At 48.8% G+C, this 19231-nt stretch overlaps 1 protein-coding gene across 5 annotated transcripts in view; it reads left to right on the plus strand.

Moving 5' to 3' along the window:
- Positions 1 to 4644: 4644 nt before the first annotated feature.
- Positions 4645 to 19231, plus strand: part of hipk3a (homeodomain interacting protein kinase 3a) — a 259278-nt gene continuing 244691 nt past the window's right edge. For 3 of the 5 annotated variants that reach the window (XM_068046630.1, XM_068046632.1, XM_068046633.1), the window contains exon 1: positions 4645 to 5032. The gene's annotated coding sequence lies outside the window, so the exon portion shown is untranslated. Of the gene's footprint in view, positions 5033 to 8827; positions 8971 to 19231 lie in introns of those variants that run through there. The other 2 variants (XM_068046631.1, XM_068046634.1) reach the window with 1 other exon arrangement.

Genomic DNA, 19231 nt, shown 5'->3' on the forward strand with positions numbered 1-19231 from the left:
AACGAAATTTGGAGCAGGGACCAAAAGCAATGGCTTCAGTCTTCCCAATATTTAATTGGATATAACATAGGAACATAGGAAAATGAGGAGGCCATTCAGCCATTCAATATCATGGCTGTTCTGTATCTTAACTCCATCTAACCGCCTTTTCTCCCGCAACATTTAATACCTTTGCCGAACAAAAATCTATCAATCTCAGTTTTGAAATTTTCAATTGACCCTCCAGCCTCAATGGCTTTTTGGGGGAGAGAGTTCCAGATTTCCAATACCCTTTCTGTGAAGAAGTGCTTCCTAACGTCACCCCTGAATGGCTTAGCTGTAATGTTAGGGTCATGCACCTCCCCCCCCCGCCCCCACCTGTTCTGGTCTTGCTCAACAATTTTTGGTTCAAATGGATGAAGATCACTGTGCATCTAGGATATGGGTGACAGAGCCAGTTTCTCACTGCATCAACTGTTCATTCAGCATGGAAACAGAATGAAATAGAAACTATGGCCTAGAGATTTGATGGTATAAAATGGACACAGGCATGGACCAATTGGGCTGCTAAACTGCACCTGCCCCTTGCTTCTCACTTTCTCCTTCACCCCTCTACTTCTTATCTTTCCCTTGCCCCTCATGTTCCTCCCTCCATTTCTTCTCCCCTCCTTTCCTTCACCTTCTCCCCTCCTCTCTCCTTCCTACTCCCATCACCACATTCCATTCCCTTTCTTCCCCTAACATCACCCTCCTCTTTCTCCTCCCCTCTTCTCTACTGTTCCCCTGTCCTCTTGCAAATTCCTTCCTCTCCTCCTTCCACTCATCCTCTCACCCCATCTCCTCCTCTCCCTTCTCCTCTTTCCTGTCTCCTCCCCTTTTATATCCCCATTTACCCTGCCCACGTCATTTCCTATTCTCCACATTTCTCCTCCACTTTCTTCTTCTCTCCCCTCCTCATTGACCTGTCCATTTGCTGATATCTTTTTTCACTCCCTTTCATTCCCCTTCCCCTCTCTTTTTATGCCCCCCTTTTTCCCCTTTCCCCACTTTTCCTTTCTCCCCTTCCCTTCACCTTTTCTTTACTACCCACTTTCCCCTCCTCATTTTGGTTCCTATCATGAGAGACTGGGTAAATTGGGTCTATATTCTCTGGAGTTAATAAAGTTGAGAGATGATCTCATTGAAACTTTCAAGATTATTCAGAGTCTTGTTTCTCTGACTGGGGAATCTAGAACGCAGGGGCACAGTTTCAGCGTGGGGCTGATCATTTAGGACTGAGATGAGGAGAAATTTCTTCACTCAAAGGGATCTTTGGAATTCTCTATTCCAGAGGATTGTGGATGCACCATCATTCAATATATTTAAGGCTGAGATAGACAGATTTTTGGTCTCTCAGGAAATCAAGGGATATGGGGTGGGCGGGAGTTGAAGCCCAAGATCGTATTGAATGGTGAAGTAGTCTCAACCGGCCGTATGGGCTACTGCTGCTATTTCTTATGTTCTTATGTCATTTCCCTCCTCATCCTTGTTCCCTCCCAATTTTCCTCTATAATCTCTACTTTCAACCCTTTCCAATGCTTCCCCTCTAGTATTCCTCCAGCACCACCTCCCCACCACTGGCTTCATGCCCAACACTTGGACCACACCCCTCTGCATAAGACTCCACCTCCTGGAGTACAGAGTACAACTGGAGTACTGTGTACAGTTCTGGTCACCACACTATAGGAAGGATGTGATTGCTCTGGAGAGGGTGCAGAGGTGATTCACCAGGATGTTGCCTGGGCTGGAGCATTTCAGCTATGAATAGAGACTGAAAAGGCTAGGGTTGTTTTCCTTAGAGCAGAGAAGGCTGAGGGGGGATCTGATTGAGGTATACAAAATTAGGAGGGGCATAGATAGGGTTGATAGGAGGTTTTTCCCTTAGCAGAGGGGTCAATAACCAGGGGGCATAGATTTAAGGTAAGGGGCAGGAGTTTTAGAGGGGAATTGAGGAAAAAAATTTTACCCAGAGGATGGTTGGAATCTGGAACACACTGCCTGAAGAAGTGGTAGAGGCAGGAACCCTCAGACATTTAAGAAGTATTTAGATGAGCACTTGACATGCAATAGTATACAAGGCTACAGGCCAAGTACTGGAAAATGGGATGAGAATAGATAGGTCAGTGACCCTTCTTCGGAACTGACAAATATTAAAAATGTCACAGGGTATAAGCAAGTGAGGTGGGGGTGGGGCAAGAGATAACAAAGGAGAAGGTGCAGATTGGACAAGGCCACATAGCTGACCAAAAGGTCATGGAGCAAAGGCAAACAATATGTTAATGGTGTGTTGAAAGACAAAGCATTAGTACAGAATAGGTGTTAACGGGCTGAATATTGAACAGCAGCAAGTGCAAACATTTAAAAAAAAACAGTGGGTAAGCAAACTGATGAAATGAAGCAAGATGAAATGAAATAAATGCAAAAAAAGGTTGTAAAAAATGTAAAAAAGAAAAAAAGAAGCAAAAAGAAAAGAGAAAAAACAACTAAAAATGAAAGTAAAATGGGGGACTGTCATGCTCTGAAATTATTGAACTCAATGTTCAGTCCGGCAGGCTGTAGTGTGCCTAATCGGTAGATGAGATGCTGTTCCTCGAGCTTGCATTGATGTTCACTGGAACACTGCAGCAATCCCAGGACAGAGATGTGAGCATGAGAGCAGAGGGGAGTGTTGAAATGGCAAGCAACCGGAAGCTCAGGGTCCTGCTTGCGGCCCGAGCGGAGGTGTTCCGCAAAACGGTCACCCAGTCTGCGCTTGGTCTCCCCAATGTAGAGGAGACCACATTGTGAGCAGCGAATACAGTATACTACATTGAAAGAAGTACAAGTAAATCGCTGCTTCACCTGAAAGGAGTGTTTGGGGCCTGGGATAGTGAAGAGAGAGGAGGTAAATGAGCAGGTATTACACCTCCTGCGATTGCAGGGGAAGGTGCCATGGGGTGGGGACGAGGTGGTGGGGGTAATGGAGGAGTGGACCAGGGTGTCGCGGAGGGAACGATCCCTTCGGAATGCTGACAGGGGAAGGGAGGGGAAGATGCGTTTGCTAGTGGCATCACGCTGGAGGTGGCGGAAATGGCGGAGGATGATCCTTTGGATATGGAGGCTGGTGGGGTGGAAAGTGAGGACAAGGGGAACCCTGTCACGGTTCTGGGAGGGAGGGGAAGGGTTGAAGGCAGAGGTACGGGAAATGGGCCGGACACGGTTGAGGGCCCTGTCAACAACAGTGGGGGGGAATCCTCGGTTGAGGAAAAAGGTCATACCAGAAGCACTGTCATGGAAGGTTGCATCATCAGAGCAGATGCGTCAAAGACGGAGAAACTGGGAGAATGGAATGGAGTCCTTACAGGAGGTAGGGTGTGAAGAAGTGTAGTCGAGGTAGCTGTGGGAGTCGGTGGGCTTATAATGGATATTAGTAGACAACCTATCCCCAGAGATGGAGACAGAGAAGTTGAGGAAGGGAAGGGAAGTGTCAGAGATGAACCATGTAAAGGTGAGAGAAGGGTGGAAATTGGAAGCAATGTAGTATACTGTATTCGCTGCTCACAATGTGGTCTCCTCTACACTGGGGAGACCAAGCGCAGACAGGGTGACCGCTTTGCGGAACAGCTCCGCTCAGTCCGCAAGCAGGACCCTGAGCTTCCGGTTGTTTGCCATTTCAACACTGCCCCCTGCTCTCATGCTCACATCTCTGTCCTGGGATTACTGCAGTGTTCCAGTGAACATCAACGCAAGCTCGAGGAACAGCATCTCATCTACCGATTAGGCACACTACAGCCTGCCCGACTGAACATTGAGTTCAATAATTTCAGAGCATGACAGCCCCCCATTTTACTTTCATCTTTAGTTGTTTTTTCTCTTTTCATTTTTTCTTTTTTACATTTTTTACAACCTTTTTTTGCATTTATTTCATTTCATCTTGCTTCATTTCATCAGTTTGCTTACCCACTGTTTTTTTTTAAATGTTTGCACTTGCTGCTGTTCAATATTCAGTCCGTTAACACCTATTCTGTACTAATGCTTTGTCTTTCAACACACCCTTAACATATTGTTTGCCTTTGCTCCATGACCTTTTGGTCAGCTATGTGGCCTTGTCCAATCGGCACCTTCTCCTTTGTTATCTCTTGCCCCACCCCCACCTCACTTGCTTATAACCTGTGACATTTTAAATATATGTCAGTTCCGAAGAAGGGTCACTGACCCAAAATGGTAACTCTGCTTCTTTTTCCACAGATGCTGCCAGACCTGCTGAGTGGTTCCAGCATTTCTTGTTTTTATTTCAGATTTCCAGCATCCGCAGTATTTTGCTTTTATTTTAGAATAGATAGGTGCTTGATGGCCAGCAAGGACACGATGGGCCAAAGGGCCTGTTTCTGTGCTGCAGAACTCTGACTCTGTGACTCCTCCCCTCATCTTCGCTCCGGCCCCGCCCTTCCCGTTCTGGTTCCGCTCCACCCCCTCTGGCCCCGCCCCCCCGGGCCCCGGACCCTGTCTCGCTGACCCCGCCTCCTCCCCGCATGCGCAGCTCCGGCTCCGCCCCTCCCGCTTTGGCCCCGCCCTTCTCCCGCTGGCCCGCACCCGCCCCGTGCCCCGCCTCTGCCCTTGGCCCCGCCCCTTCCCCTGGCCGCTGTGCGCAGGCGCACTGATCCTCCCTCAGGCAGGCTGAGCTTCGGCCAGACATGTTGATGGATTCAGGCTGTGATCGGTGGCGGCGGTCGAGCGGGCCCGCGATACTCTGAGGCTTTAGCAGCCGCCGGCCATGGGGCCGCGGAGCGGGCAGTGCGGCTGAGGCGGCTCCGGGCCTCGGGGTCAGGTCAGGTCAGGTCAGGTTAGGCCGGGCCGGGCTGGGCCTGGCCGGGCGCTCCCCCCCTCCCGCTCCCCCTGGCTGAGGCGGACAGGATGGCGGCAGCGGCCTGAGCCGAGTATGCAGCGGGCACGGCTCGGCTCCACCGCGCGGCCAAAGTATCGGGATCCGGATCGGCACCGCCGCAGCGCCCACCGCTCCTTCCTCCCCGCCAAGGTAAGAGCCGCTCCCCGGGAGGGCGGATGGGTGGCTGAGGGGGTTCAGAGGGGTGTATGGTGGCGGGGGGGGGGGGGCTTCTAACCCGATCCAACCCCTCCCACCCAAACCACTAAACTATCCCCAGATTCATCGGCAATATGGGGCTTCACACTTCACTGTACCGCCCCCCCCCTCTCCCGCTCCCCGCTAAACTGTACCTGCCCCCCCCGATCCCCGCTAAACTGTACCTACCCCCCCATCCCCGCTAAACTGTACCTACCCCCCCTCATCCCCGCTAAACTGTACCTCCCCCCCCCCATCCCCGCTAAACTGTACCTCCCCCCCCATCCCCGCTAAACTGTACCTCCCCCCCCCCCATCCCCGCTAAACTGTACCTCCCCCCCCCATCCCCGCTAAACTGTACCTCCCCCCCCCCATCCCCGCTAAACTGTACCTCCCCCCCCCATCCCCGCTAAACTGTACCTCCCCCCCCCATCCCCGCTAAACTGTACCTCCCCCCCCCCATCCCCGCTAAACTGTACCTCCCCCCCCCCATCCCCGCTAAACTGTACCTCCCCCCCCCCATCCCCGCTAAACTGTACCTCCCCCCCCCCCATCCCCGCTAAACTGTACCTCCCCCCCCCCATCCCCGCTAAACTGTACCTCCCCCCCCCCATCCCCGCTAAACTGTACCTCCCCCCCCCATCCCCGCTAAACTGTACCTCCCCCCCCCCATCCCCGCTAAACTGTACCTCCCCCCCCCATCCCCGCTAAACTGTACCTCCCCCCCCCCCATCCCCGCTAAACTGTACCTCCCCCCCCCCATCCCCGCTAAACTGTACCTGCCCCCCCCGATCCCCGCTAAACTGTACCTACCCCCCCCCCCCGATCCCCGCTAAACTGTACCTACCCCCCCCCCGATCCCCGCTAAACTGTACCTGCCGCCCCCCCCCCCCCGATCCCAGTCAAACTGTACCTGCCCCCGAGCCCCCCCCCCCCCGAGCCCCGGCAAACTGTACTCGCCCCCCCCACCGATCCCCGCTAAACTGTACCTGCCCCCCCGACCCCCGCCAAACTGTACCTGCCCCCCCCGACCCCCGCCAAACTGTACCTGCCCCCCCCGACCCCCGCCAAACTGTACCTGCCCCCCCCCGACCCCCGCCAAACTGTACCTGTCCCCCCCCGATCCCTGCCAAACTGTACCTGCCCCCCCCCCGCCAAACTGTACCCGCCCCTCCCCCGGTCCCCGCCAAACTGTACCTGCCCCCCCAATCCCCGCTAAACTGTACCTGCCCCCCTATCCTATCTAAACTGTATCTTCCCCATGACCCCTGCTAAACTGTGTCTGCCCCTCAAACCCACTGAACTGTACTTGCCCCTGATCCCTGCTGAATTGTACCTGCCCCCTAATCCCAGCTAAACTCGATCTGCCCCCCGATCCCTACTAAGCTGTATCCAACCTCTGATCGCTAGCTACTAAACTGTACCGTCTCCCTGACCCCCTCAAACCAATACCCTCCCTCAACCCCATTCAAGCTGTTTGTGCTCCCGACTCCTGAAAAGCTGTACCTGCCCTCTGACGCTGCTACAGTGTACCCACCCCTGGCCCACCGTGCCCCGCTCCAAATTGTACCCATCTTTGACCCTCCTTCTAAACTCTATCCTTTCCCTAACCCTCCCTCTAAATTTTATCCTCCAGCTGACCTGCATTAACATTATCTATAAGGGGAGGTGGTGGCACAGTGGTAATGCCACTGAACAAGTAATCCAGAGGCCCAGGCTGATGCCCCAGGGACACTGGTTCCAATCCCACCACGGCAGCTGGTGGCATTTAAATTCAATTAATTAATAAAAGTCTGGAATTGAAATCTAGTCTCAGTAATGGTGCCATGAAACTATCATCAATTATCAGAAAAACCCATCTGGTTCACTGATGGGAAGGAAATCTGCCATACTTACCTGGTCTGGCCTACATGTGACTCCGGACCCACAGCAATGTGGTTGACTCTTAACTGCCCTCTGAAATGGCCCAGCAAGCCACTCAGTGATGGGAAACAAATGCTGGCCTTACCGACGATGCCCACATCATATGAAAGAATAAAAAAAGTCCTCCGTAAACATTACTGTTCCTGTCCACTTTGTCAACAGTACCTTCTCCAAGCCCCCGCCCAAGTAACTATTACCTTCCCTAAGACCCTCTGTAAACGATATCCTTCCCACATGCCCCAGTAAACAACGCAGTCCTTGAGACCTTCAACCCCACACCCCCTATAAATATTCCATTCTCTGGGATTGCAGTAAACATTGCTGTCTCCTAAAGCTTCCCCCAGGCTCCCCACCTCAGTAAATAATAGCATTTTCTGCAAGACCAGCTGTAAATATTAAGACTTCCTGGGGTCCCCTGTAAATATTAACTGTAGTTCTCTAAACATGTCCCTCCTTGGACCCTGTTTAAATATTAAAGCCCTCCCAGGGGCCCCCTGCTTCCTGCCCAAACTCCTGTCCTCATAAAGTTGACTTCCCAGTGGGACCCGGTGCTGTCATTGCAGGACCATTAGTTAGAATGCATCAACAGGAATGACATGCCAGTCAAACAACAAACGGCAGAAAGATGCACAAATGCCATGACCCCTCTGAACATGTAGGGCCATGGAGTCCCTGTTTGTTAACCTATGCTAATTACATTGCTGCTAAGCATTTTATCTGGATTCCGAAACATAGTTTTAAACATATTCAATATGGAAAGAAATACCTCAGTTTCAAATAGTGCCGCGTGTCCCTGTGCCAAATCGTAAGCAGGCTTTTTGTCCTACCAGTGTGAGTCCTCCAGCCCTCTTTCCTGGAAGCTTGTGATTCCCAAAAGAGCTTGGGATCACAGCCCGAACCCAACAAATGTTGGATGTGTCGCCTGCTGCCTTTAAAACTGATCTTGCATTAGCCCACAGCACCATGTGGCTTCTGCTAACTCCATGGATGGATGAGGTTTCCAACCGCATTGCAAAGCCGATTGTTTGCCAGGGTCCAGCCTCACAGTGGTGGGACGGGGATCAGGGAGGGTGGGGGCAGGGCAGTTGCTTGTGGAGACATGACACTTTTTCGTTTCTTTGCTCATGTTGACGTACTCCAGAAACACGGCAGGGTTGCTCATTTAGTGACTGAAAATGAGTCTCTCATTTTTACCCGCGTAGGGACATTCCAGAATGAAATACAAGTCTAAAGTTAGATCAACCAGCAGGTAGGTTTACAAACTGGTAATGTGCCAGTTGCTGGTGACCACGTCCTTGGATCTTTCCAGAGCTTCGATATCAGCAAACAGGTGGGAAAAGCTTCCCCTGTAGTGTGGCACAGAGATAAATATTCCCCAAAAGCTTTTGACAGGGTAAATTTATGTTTTTGACCGCCCAGCTCCTGTGTTTCCTTTGTCCCCGGGAGCAGTTGGTGGGGACCTGATTGTGGAGTAGCGACAGACGCAAGAACTAATTCCGGAAGGCATTCTTTAAAGATCTGGATCGAGCAAGAATGGAGAGAAACTCTGAAATCCAGGCTGTGAAGAGTTGAGCTCTTGCGGTCTGTTTTGGTTCGAGCTTTGACTGTTTCTTCCTCCCCCCCCCCAGCTGACTGCACTTCGCTATGGCAACAAGTTCAGGTCTCGGGAGGAAGGAAGTCCATGTATTTTTTCTGTGAGTTCTGAGCCACTTGCCTGCTAGGGGAGGAGGAGGTGTTGTTGGGGGGTTGGGGTTGGGGTGGGGGTGCTCCACCAATGTTGACCTGACAGCTGTGATAGTTGAAGGGTGGCATTCTCGCAATCGTATCTGGAGAACAGCTTCCAGGGGGCCCTCCTGCAGGCTGAGCCAGCCTCTTGTGTTGTTAATGTGCGGCTCGGGGGAACTTACAGGACAGGACCGCCCCTTCTCTGTCCCTGATCTGCAGCTGTGATGGGAACAGAATATCAAATTGTAAGTTGGTGAAGCTTGGTAATCACTGTGTTTAAAATGCTCTGTACGGTGCGAATGTTGTAAGAACTTCTGTTGGTGAATTGTAAGCACTGCTGTACTTTGGGAGAGCTCTGTGAGGCTAAACAACGAAGCAGGATTGGCAGGAAACGGCAGTCTGTTTCATGTGTCATGTCATACATATGTTCGATATTCTGGGGTTTGTAAAAAAGTGCTGTCTAATAGCGTTAAAGGGACAGTTAGTGTGGCAGTGATGTCTTCACATGGCATATTGGTGATATCACCTGTGTCATCAGGAAAAAGGAGGAAAATTGGAAGCTGATTTACCTTCAGGCACTGACATCAAGACTCCCCTCCCAGTCACGGAGGGGCATGTCAACACCCAATCTTAACAGGAGTAGGAAATGAGTGCATTTCGGGTCATGGCAGAGAGCTTTTGCACTGATTCATTTGAACTGTGTGGGATATTGCTGTATCACAGTCAGTACTCAATAAACTATGACCCACTGAAAATGTGAGCGATAATGTGAGCAAAAAGGAGCAATTTCCAGTCACTGAGGTTGAAGCTTTGGCCCTAGGATAGCAAGCACAAACCTCAGTCAGAATGCCTGTGTTATTACAGTATCACAGTATTTCAGTTTACTGGCTGCAGCATTGCAGCTGCAAATTATGTCACATGTTCCACTGGACTACAGTATGGCACTCTAAAATTTTAACTCTTCAGGCCCCATGTAAGAATGTGATCATATTCTGGCTTGCTGCATTAAAGTGAAAGCTATATAAGGACGTGAGAGAGAACAGAATAGATGGATATGCTGAGAGGGTGTGATGAAGTCAGCTGTTAGGAGGCTCGTGTGGAGCATAATGTGGGTCTTTACTCACTGGAGTTTAGAAGAATGGGCGGTGATCTCACTGAAACATTCAAGATTATGAAGGGGCTTGACAGGGTAGATACTCAGATATTGTTTCCCCTTGCTGGAGAATCTAGAACAAGAGGGCACAGTTTCAGGATAAGGGTTCGATCATTTAGGACTGAGATGAGGAGAAATTACTTCACTTGAAGGATTGTGAATCTTTGGAACACTCTACCCCAGAGGGTTGTGGGTGTGCCATTGTTGAATATATTTAAGGCTGAGATAGACAGACTTTTGGTCTCTCAGGGAATCGAGGGATATGGCGAGCGGGTGGGAAAGTATGTTGAAGCCTAAGATCGTAAGAAACAGAGTTAACGTTTCAGGTCTGTGACCTTTCATTGATCTGAATTATTAACTCTTTGTCTCTCTCCACAGATGCTGCCAGACTTGCTGAGTATTTCCAGCACTTTCTGTTTTTATTTTAGTTTTATATCACCATATCTTCACATGGGAAGGGAAGTGATTGTGCACCAGCAGCTGAGGAGGGTAAGGGGATGGGCCTCTCCTTCAACAGGAGGGAGTAATATAAAGTCATGTTTTGTGTGACATGGGTGTCATCGGCAAGGCCAGCCATTATTGCCTGTCCCTAGTGCTCCTGCCAGCTGAGTGGCTCGATAGGTCACAACAGTAGGCAAATAAGTGCCAACCGCATTAGTATGGGATTGGAGTCATGTATACTGGGTAGGAATGGCAGGTTTTCTTTCCGAAAGGACATCACACACTCAATGTGGCAGTTTGCAACTTGAATTTAGTTTCAAAAGCTGGTCTCAGTAAAAGTAACCAGGAAGCTGTCGGATTAGTTGCACTTCTGAATCTGATTGAAGGGGAGAGTGTCATCCGACAGCTTCCTGGTTACTTTTACTGAGACCAGCTTTTGAAACTAAATTCAAGTTGCAAACTGCCACACTGGGATTTGATCTCATTTGCTGGCGAACTACTTCCAGACCTCTAGATTACTAGACCAGTAACCTAACCTAGACACCACTGTACTCATGGGCTGTTCTAGGTTTGGACTAAAATATAATTAGAAGCAGCAGCTGCACTTTTCCTGTTTAGCGTTACATGGTTGAAAGTGTGGTGGCCTTATATTTTAGCATAAGTCTTTAATATTCTAAGAAAGCCTCTTTCCATCTCTCCAGTGATGAGTCGGAGCTGGTCAGACTCATCCCACCACCAGTGAATCAGAAGCGACAGTCAGTACTGGCATTTTGTCTCTTCCCATCCTGGACATGTCAGAGCATCCTGGCTCTGTTCCTTATGCACTGTGTATGAGGCCGACCGCTAAATCCACTGTCTCTTATGAAGATGTTGAGGTTTTTGCAGGTCAGTCAGTTTAAGGAAGATGTTGACTCCCTCCCCTTCCCACCACCCTCGCCCTGGCTCTTTGATCTACTTTTGTGCAATGTGGTGGAGGGGGGAGCTGAGGGACCAGCCCGTGAAGTCAGTGTACAAACTTGTGTCCAGAAGCTTTACTAACTTCACGATGAATGGTGGGAAGAATGTTTTTAAAAGCTTGATTGCCTCAGGTCCTATCCTCCTGTCCTAATGCTGGCAGCTTGTGGAACTGGCTGGGTGTTGGCAAATTTCATCCATCTGTTTCTGGAAACAGCAGCTAACCCAGAATGATCACTGTCCTCTGGTACGTGGCTGGGCCACACAACAAGTAGCGGGTAGATAACTGGAACGTGTGCTTGTGTACACGATGCCCTCGAGTGGTTTAAAATAACTTTAACCGAGAATTATCTAATGGTGGGAGTAGATGCAGACGTGACATCCTTTTGCCAGCTTGTTGTTTGAGTTGGGAAACTTATGATTTCCTAATGAGCTAAGCTGAACAAGATCTTTTGCTGTTATAAGAGGAGGCCATAGATAAAGATTAAATCCAAGAGATTGTAACTTCCTTCAGACAGAGTAGTGAGGCTGCATTAGTTGTTCAGGCAGAAGCTATGACAACATTTGAGATTAGACTGAAGAGGTGGATGAAGGGAAGGGAGTGGATGGGATATGGGAACAAGATGGGTGAATGTAATTAACTTATATGATGGAGGATGGATGCAAACACAGAATGATTGGGCCAAATGGCCTGTTTCCGTGTTGTAAATTCTGCATGTTTCTATTTATGTATCATTTTATTTTGGATTGGGCAAAATGACTGGCTGATTAATCTGCTGTCACTGGTTGTCAGCGGCCTGGACTGAAAGTCTGTGTGTCTGAGTGTGTGTCATAGTCATTGAGTCACTATAGCACAGAAGGAGGCCATTTGGGGTACGTGTCTCTGTATTTATCTGTTTATATCTGTCTGTCTGTGCCTATTTCCGTGTGTGTGTCTATGTCTGTCTTTGTGTGTCTATGTCTGTCTTTGTGTGTCTATGTCTGTCTCTGTGCCCGTCTCTGTCTCTGTGCCCCCCTCTGTGTGTGTGTCTGTCTGTCTTTGTGTGTCTATGTGTGTGTGTATGTCTTTATGACTGTGTGTGTGTCTGCCTCTGTGTCTGCCTGTGCCTGTATGTCTGTGTCTTTGTGTATGTCTGTGTCTTTGTGTATGTCTGTGTCTTTGTGTATGTCTGTGTCTTTGTGTATGTCTATGTCTGTGTGTCTGCGTTTGTGTGACTCTGTCTTTGTGTATGTCTGTCTGTCTATGTCTTTGTGTGTGTATGTCTGTGTCTGTGTTTCTATGTCTGTGCATTTATTGGGCTGTATTTCCACAAGCTGCTCGGGTTCCTATGTGCTCTGTAATTGACTAATATATAGTGTTGCACATTGTGTGCTCGTACAAGGATAATCAGATTGCTTGCTTGCTTTTGTTATCGGCTCAAAGCACAGTAGTTGTGATCAATGACCTTGTTTACTCAATGCAGTTGCACAGCAACAGTTTTGCTGTTGACTGGTTTGTTGACCAGTTTGTGCTGAACTCTGTGATATGATGACAGAGGGCAGTTGTTCAGTCACCAAGGTGGACGGGATTTGTTAATACGTACTTTTAAAGAAGGAAGAACCGTCAAGTTATTAAATTACATCACCTCGCCAACAAAACAGGAGGTTGTGTTTATATTGTGTGGATGCATAACAGAAACGGGGAGAGATTTTATTTTGTGCATGTTTTGATGCCCGCACTTACGTGGCAGATTAATATCTTCAATGGGCCTCTTTGCCAGGGTCCCGTTAACCTGCCTTGCCAGCATTTTCAGCGTTGACTTCAGATCCTCAGCATTTAATTTTGTCTTTGTTGGCACTAGTCAGTGAAGGATTAGTTGCACTTCTGAATCTGATTGAAGGGGAGAGTGTCATTATTGACTTAGGTAACTGGGCTTGTGTGTGTGTGAGAGTGAGAGATACATGACATTCGGTGCAGTAAGAGTGGTTTGTAGTACGGCACGTACTTTCCTAACTGCGATCGTCCCATTGCTTGTCTAAATGGACCTTGAACACTGAGTACTGCTTGTATTCACTGGAAAGTGAGCAACTCTTTGCTGTCCTGAGGACTTTCTTGACACTGAGTGGTTTCTTATTGTTTTTGGTCTGAATGTGCTGTTGGAAACTAGAACAGATAACATGTGCAATCTGATCCAGTTTGAATCGGGATTATCACAGTTTGGATTTTCTTTTTCAGCTGCTGATTCAGAGTCTGCCTCAGCCTTGCACCATTCACTATTTACATAATCTAACAGTGACCATGAAATCATTGTTGTAAAAACCCATCTGGTTCACTAATGTCCTTTAGGGAAGGAAATCTGCTATTCTTACCTCGTCTGGTCTACGTGTGACTCCGGACCCACAGCAATGTGGTTGACTCTTCAATGCCCTCTGAAATGGTATATCAAGCTGCTACAAAGGAACTGCTAATAGAAGGAATGAAACCAGACGGACCACCCGCATCAACCCTGGCACCGGAAACGACAATGGCAAACCCAGCCCTGTCCTCTTCATTAACATCTGGGGGCTTGTGCCAAAATTGGGAGAGCTGTCCCACAGACGAGTCAAACAACAGCCTGACATAGTCATTCTTATGGAATCATACCTTGCAGACAATGTCGCAGGCACTGCCATCGCTATGTCCTGTCCTACCGGCAGGACAGACCCAGCAGAGGTGGCGGCACAGTGGTATACAGTTGGGAGGGAGTTGCCCTGGGAGTCCTCAACATTGACTCCGGACCCCATGACGCCTCATGGCATCAGGTCAAACATGGGCAAGGAAACCTCTTGCTGATTACCACTGACCGCACCCCCACCACCCCTTGCTGGCTGATGAATCAGTGTTTCTCCGTGTTGAACACAATTGGATGAAGCAAGGGCACAAAATGTACTCTGGGTGGGGGACTTCAATGTCCATCACCAAGGCTGGCCTGGTAGCCCCACTACTGACTAAGCTGGCTGAGTCCTAAAGGACATAGCTGTTAGACTGGATCTGCGATAGGTGGTGAGGGAACCAACATGAGGGAAAAACATACTTAACCTCGTCCTCACCGATCTGCCTGCCGCAAATGCATCTGTCCATGACTGTATTGGTGGTAGCGACCACCGCACAGTCCTTGTGGAGACAAAGTCCCGTCTTCACGTTGAGGATATCCTCCATCATGTTGTGTGGCACTATCACAGTGCTAAATGGGATAGATTTTGAACAGATGTAGCAACTCAAAATTGGGCATCCATGAGGCGCTGTGGCCATGAGCAGCAGCAGAATTGTATTCAACCACAATCTATAATCTCAAGGCCTGGCATACACCCCACTCTACCATTACCATCAAGCTGGGGGACCAACCCTGGTTCAACAAAGAGTAATGGAGGGTATGCCAGGAGCAGCACCAGGCATACCTAAAAATGAGGTCAACCTGGTGAAGCTACAACCTAGGACTAGCTGCGTGCCAAACAGCATAAGCAGCATGCGATAGACAGAGCTAAGTGATCCCACAATCAACAGATCAGATCTAAGCTCTGCAGTCCTGCCACAACCAGTCGTGAATGATGGTGGACAATTAAACAACTGACAGGAAGAGGAGGCTCCACAAATAGCCCCATCCTCAGCGATGGGGATACCCAGCACATCAGTGCAAAAGAGAAGGCTGAAGCATTTGCGTCTATCTTCAGCCAGAAGTGATGAGTGAATGATCCATCTCGGCCTCCTCCTGAAGTCCCGAGCATCACAGATGCCAGTCTTCAGCCAATCCGATTTACTCCATGTTGTATCAATAAACGGCTGAAGGCACTGGATATTGCAAAGGCTATGGGCCCTGACAACATTCCGGCAATAGTGCTGAAGACCTGTGCTCCAGAACTAGCTGCACTGCTAGCCAAGCTGTTGTACAGCTACAACACTGGCATCTACCTGGCAATGTGGAAACTTGCCCAGGTATGTCCTGTGCACAAAAAGCAGGACAAATTCAACTCGGCCAATTACTGCCCCATCAGTCTGCTCCCGATCATCAGCAAACTGATGGAAGGGGTTGTCGACAGTGCTACCAAGTGGCACTTGCTCAACAATAACCTGCTCAGTGATGCTCAGTTTGGGTTCCGCCAGGGCCACTCAGCTCCTGACCTCATTACCGCCTTGGTCCAAACATGAACAAAAGAGTTGAAAGCCAGAGGTGAGGTGAGAGTGACTGCCGTTGACATCAAGGCAGCATCTGACTGAGTATGGCATCAAGGAGCCCTAGCAAAACTGGAGTCAATGGGAATCGGGGGAAAACTCTCCGCTGGTTGGAGTCATATCTAGCACAAAGGAAGATGGTTGTGGTTGTTGGAGGTCAATCATCTGAGTCCCAGGACATCACTGCAGGAGTTCCTCAGGGGAGTGTTCTAGGTCCAACCATCTTCAGCTGTTTCATCAATGGCCTTCCTTCAATCATTCGGACAGAAATGGGGATGTTCCTTGATGATTGCACAATGTTCAGCACCATTCGCGTCTCCTCAAATACTGAAGCAGCCCATGTCCATATGCAGCAAGACCTGGACAACAACCAGGCTTGGGCTGAGAAGTGGCAAGTAACATTCATGCCACACATGTACCAGGCAATGACCATTTCAAACAGGAGAGAATCTAACCATCATCTCTTGACATTCAACAGCATTACCATCGCAGAATTCCCCACTATCAACAGCCGGGGGTCACCATTGGCCAGAAACTGAGCTGGACCAGCCACATTAATACTGTGGCTACAAGAGCAGCTCAGAGGTTGTGAATTATGTGGCGAGTAACCCACTTCCTGTCTCCCCCAAGGCACAAGTCAGGAGTGTGATGGAATACTCTCTCCTTGCCTGAATAGCTACAGCTCCAACAACACTCAAGAAGCTTGACACCATCCAGGACATAGCAGCCTGCATGATTGGCACCCCATCCACCACCTTCGACATTCACTCACTCCACCACCGATGCACAGTGGCAGCAGTGTGTACTGTCCACAAGATACACTGCAGCAACTCACCAAGGATCCTTCGACAGCACCTTCCAAGCCCAAGACTTCTACCACCTGGAAGGACAAGGGCATCAGATGCATGGGAACACTACCAACTGCAAGTTCCCCTCCAAGTCACACACCATCCTGACTTGGAGCTATATCGCCATTCCTTCACTGTCGCTGGATCATAATCCTGGAACTCCCTTCTGAACAGCACTGTGGGTGTACCTACGCCCCCAGGACTGCAGCAGTACTAGAAGGCAGCTCACCACCACCTTCTCAAGGGCAATTAAGGATGGGCAATAAATGCTGGCCTAGTCAGCGATGCCCACATCCCACGAACGAAAAAAAAAACCTGTCTGAGGAGCATCAACTTCCTGTGAACGATATTAACCATACAGAGATGATAAGAATGGTTACACAGCGTCTCCTGCATAGTTTTGAAGGTTCTGCTGATGTTGGTGTGGATGAATTGAGCAAAGAGTATGGCTGCAGTTGTTCGACAGGGGTTTGTGAGTGAGTCGGGCCTTGAACGTGTGGGAGACTTAATTTGTGTTTATGTTGCGCAAATATGGATGTGTGTGGCATGCTGTAGCGGTCTATTGATTATTCCATTGCTGCAGCTAGGCCAGGCCTGAATGAGCTGTGTTGAAGTTGCTGAGGAGCAGGAGGTTTGAAGAAACTCTGCTTGTGATCTGTGGGGATGATGTTTAGTTTAGCTTAGAGATACAGCACTGAAACAGGCCCTTTGGCCCACCGAGTCTGTGCCGACCATCAACCACCCATCTATACTAATCCTACACTAATTCCATATCCCTACCACATCCACACCTGTCCCTATATTTCCCTACCAACTACCTATACTAGGGGCAATTTATAATGGCCAATTTACCTATGTTAGAACGTGGGTTTAATCAGCAAGCGTTCAGGTGTGTAGCTGCTCTTTCTCATTAGGACCTAGAGCAGAGGTGTGTATCTCTACTTTTCCTGGTCCACACAGAGCAAATTTAGCCACTTCTCTCTGCTGGTGTACTTGAGTGGGACAGGGTTCACTAAAACCAGCAGGCTGCTGGGTGGCAATCAGGCTGTCTGGGTTGGGGGCAATGGTTCCCCTGTCCCTGTGGTGAATCAGGTAGTTCGTACTGGGTGCGTTCCTGTGATATAACGGCCGAGGCGGAACAGTGACTTGTGGAGACTTGTACCATGGTATTTGGAAGGAAGAAGAAGAGAAGAAAGGCATGGATTTATACAGAGTCTTTCACAACCTCCAAACACCCTAAATTACTTTACAGTCAATTGAAATTCTAGAAGCGTAGTCTGTGTTGGAAATGTAGAGTAACACAGCAGCTGAGTTGTGCACAGCAAGGTCCCACAAACGGCAATGAGAAATTGACCAGATAATCAGTTTTGGTGTTGCTAGTTCAGGGTAAGTATTGACCAGGACACCCAGAAAACTCCCCTGCTCCTCTTTGAATAGCGATGTGGGATCTTTTGCATTCACCTGAGAGCATAGCCAGAGCCTGTTTCTAACATCTCATTTGAAAGTTGGGACCTCCCTCAGCACGCCAGTGCAGTGTCTGTCTCCGTATGGTGTACAGGTTTCTGGAGTGGTGCTCAATCCCATGAATATCTGATTCAGAGGCAAGGATGGTACCACTGAGCCAAGGTTGACAGCTTTCAGGCTGGTCGCTGGATAGTGTTAGGGAGAAGGGGAAAGGGTGATCCCCAACAAGGTGTGTTAGGGGGAAGGGTGCTCCCAGAATGGTGTGTTTGGGGAAAGGCTGCTCAATGGATGGTGTGTTAGGGGAGATAGGAGAATCTGTTGTTGTGCTTTGTGAGGCAGGCAGGTGCAGTAATGATGACATAATCTATAGTTTGGGAAGAGCGAGTATTTCGTGGTTTTTACAAACTACCATGAAGTTGTAATGTTTTGATATATTTTAAGTTTCAAGCCTTTAGGGCAAACTCTGGTTATGAATGGGCAGCCCATAATACTATACTCATAGAGTCATTTATGGCACAGAAGGAGGCCGTTCAGCCCATTTGAGTCCATGCCAGCTCTCCACAGAGCTATCCCGTCAGTCTTCCTCCTCGGCTTGATCCCCTTGGCCCTGCAAGTTTACTTCTCTCAGATGGCCTCTTGAAGTCATTGATTGTCTCTGCTTCCACCACCCTTGTGGACTGAGAGTTCCAGGTCATTACCACTTACTGCGTATAAATGTTCTTCCTCATATTCTCCCTGCATCTCTTGCGCAAAACCTTCAATCTGTGTCCCCTAGTCTTTGTATCATTAGTTAATGGGGGCAGTTTTTACTTGTCTAACTTATCTAAAACTATCATAATCTTGTACACCTCTACTAAATCTCCTCTCAATTTCCTTTGTTCTAAGGAGAACAAGCCCAGCTTTCCCAGCCTAACATTGTAACTAAAATCCCCCCATCCCTGGAACCATTCTGGTAAATCTCCTCTGCACCCTCTCAAGGACCTTCACATCCTTTCTAAAGTGCCGGGACTAGAACTGGACGCAGTACTCTAGTTGGGGCCCTCAGTGTTTGCCACACCTCCAAATTTGGTGTGATTGGCAAATTTTGAGATTCTACTTTGTATTCCAAGATCCAAATCATTTATATATAGCAAAAAAGCAGTGGTCCTAGCACTGACCCTTGAGGAGCACCACTAAATACCATCCTCTAGTCTGAAAAAAACAACCATTTACCACGATTTGCTGTTTTCTGTCCTTAAGCTAATTTTTAAAATCCAATTTGACCATGACCCTCCTGTTCCATGAACTTCAATTTTGTTAACCAGTCTTTTATGTGGTATCTTATCAAACGCTTTCTTAAAATCCATATAAACAACATCTACCACATTCCCTTCATCAACCTTCTCTGTTACTTCATCAAAAAATTCAATTAATTAGTCAATCATGATTTACCTTTTACAAATCCATGCTGGCTATCC

This window comes from Heterodontus francisci, chromosome 14, assembly GCF_036365525.1.
Source record: "Heterodontus francisci isolate sHetFra1 chromosome 14, sHetFra1.hap1, whole genome shotgun sequence".
In the NCBI taxonomy this organism is placed as follows: Eukaryota; Metazoa; Chordata; class Chondrichthyes; order Heterodontiformes; family Heterodontidae; genus Heterodontus; species Heterodontus francisci.